The sequence below is a fragment of the Anomaloglossus baeobatrachus genome, unplaced genomic scaffold (assembly GCF_048569485.1).
Source record: "Anomaloglossus baeobatrachus isolate aAnoBae1 unplaced genomic scaffold, aAnoBae1.hap1 Scaffold_3074, whole genome shotgun sequence".
Classification (NCBI taxonomy): domain Eukaryota; kingdom Metazoa; phylum Chordata; class Amphibia; order Anura; family Aromobatidae; genus Anomaloglossus; species Anomaloglossus baeobatrachus.
The window spans coordinates 102,501-105,000 of record NW_027442491.1 but is presented as its reverse complement, the minus strand read 5'-3'; positions in this window follow the sequence as shown (position 1 = coordinate 105,000).

Here is a 2,500-nt window from a genome sequence, read left to right as displayed (position 1 = left end):
GGGCCCCGGGGGCCCGAGCGGGGCTCCATACAATCTCGCCTGAGAGTCCTTGGGACTTAGACGAAAAATCGAAATTTTCCTACTTCCATGATTTTCCGGGGGTGTCGGGGCCCTCGGGGGCCCGAGCGGGGCTCCAGACAATCTCTCCCAATGTTCCCCGGCAGTTGGGAGAAATCGGTCAAAAAAAAAAATTCCGTCAGACTTCCATCATCCGGGGGGGTGTCGGGGCCCTCGGGAGCCCGAGCGGGGCTCCAGACAATCTCTCCCAATGTTCCCCGGCAGTTGGGAGAAATCGGTCAAAAAAAAAAATTCCGTCAGACTTCCATCATCCGGGGGGGTGTCGGGGCCCTCGGGAGCCCGAGCGGGGCTCCAGACGATCTCTCCCAATGTTCCCCGGCAGTTGGGAGAAATCGGTCAAAAAAAAAAATTCCGTCAGACTTCCATCATCCGGGGGGGTGTCGGGGCCCTCGGGAGCCCGAGCGGGGCTCCAGACAATCTCTCCCAATGTTCCCCGGCAGTTGGGAGAAATCGGTCAAAAAAAAAAATTCCGTCAGACTTCCATCATCCGGGGGGGTGTCGGGGCCCTCGGGAGCCCGAGCGGGGCTCCAGACGATCTCTCCCAATGTTCCCCGGCAGTTGGGAGAAATCGGTCAAAAAAAAAAATTCCGTCAGACTTCCATCATCCGGGGGGGTGTCGGGGCCCTCGGGAGCCCGAGCGGGGCTCCAGACAATCTCTCCCAATGTTCCCCGGCAGTTGGGAGAAATCGGTCAAAAAAAAAAATTCCGTCAGACTTCCATCATCCGGGAGGGGCGTCGGGCAGCCTCGCAAGCCGAAAAGGGCTCCAGAGAATCACGCCGGAGAGTCCTTGGGACTTAGAAAATTTTTCAGACCGTTCAGACTTCCACGGTTGACGCCTCTTAACTCGAATCCGACGGGCAGTTCCACGCGTTTCGGCAGGTCCTCGGTTGCAGTACCCCAAAGCGGCCAGAGGGGGAGCCAAAGGAGCAAAAAAATCCGTAGAACCGGGATGGGGTCGAATTTGCCTGCCGCGTCCGCCCGGCAGTTCCAGGGGGGCGGGTAGTTGGCGGGACCGACCCGGCTTACGCGGGGGGGGCTCCCAACCGCCCAAAGACACTTCATCCCACGCCTCCGGGAGATATATGTGAGAGAAGAGCGCCTCTCCAGACTTCGAACGCTCCCCTCGACGAACCGGTACTCCGAGCGATGCGCGAACTGCGGCTCGGGGACCCCTTCCGGTTGCGGGTACGCGCTCTGGCCTCTCCCGCAGCTCCCGGTGGGGAGTTTGCCAGGCGCGGGGCCCGGAGTCAGAGCGCCCCCACGACGTACGCAGCCATCCGGCGGGCCCTGGGATGAAGGTTCCGGTCCGAAAGACCCCCTTCCCTTCTGGCCCAGCGTCGTCCTCTTCCGATCGATTTGGCGAAGCGCTCCCGGGCGGGGAGGTGGCGCCGCACGCTCGGCCCGGGCTCTGGAGCCCGCGCCGGTCACAGGCGAGCGGCCCCTTCCTCCCCCACACCCGGGGTTTCACCCTCCTTACGGTGGCGCGAGCGCGCCGGCCGCCCCCGCCCTCCCGAGGAGGCGGGCGGCCTCGCGGTGGCGAGTTTGAAACGACCCGAGCGTCGAAAAGCGGTCCGACGACCCGCACGGGCGAACGGCGGGGACCTACCCCGCGACTTCCCGGCCGTCTACCGGCGGGGGGGGGTCGCGCGAGGGGGCCCGTCGTCCGAATCGCTCCCCGTGCCGGGAAGCACAAAGATCTTCTCCGAGGGCGGCCTTTTTTCTCACGAGAGCTTCCCAGCGGGAAAGCGGCCGCGGCGGTTGGCGTTTCCACTCCGCCGCCGGGCTATCCCTTTTTTTCTTACCCCCGGTCTGTCCCGAGCCCCTACCCCCTACGGGGAGGAGACGACGGAGGCGCGGAGGGTGCGGCGCGGGTCCCTCGCGAGCGAAGGGTGTGTGGGGGCGTCCCCACCGGGGCCCGCGTACGCCTTCCGCGCTTCCCGACCGTCCTCCCCGAGGCGGCTCGGAGAAGGGGGAGAAGCGCGAGAGTAGAGAACGAGAAGGGAACCGAGGGTCCCGACGGAGAACCCGGCCGAAAAGGGAGCGAGGGCGAGAAACCCAGGGCGGAGGTAAAAAGAAAGGGGGCCCCCCACGCGCTCAGCTTCCCCCCTTCCCCGTCCCGTCGGCAGCTGGGACCGCCGCTGCAAAAGCCACGGGAGGCGAAAAGAAAAGCAGACAAAAAGTCCGTAGAGGTACGGGCGCGAGAGCGGGCGGAGGACTAAGCCGGTAGGGCGACGCCGACACGGCCAGGCCGAAGCATCCGGGGAGACTTCCGAGTCTCTCCCCGGTCGCGCCGGAGCCGCGGTGGACCCCGAAAGCCAGCCCCCTCTCCCGTCGACCCCGCGCCCATCCGCCGGTCGGGTCGAGGACCCCCGCGGCGGAGGCGGGACTAAGCCGGACGGAGGAGCCGCACCAGGCTCGCCC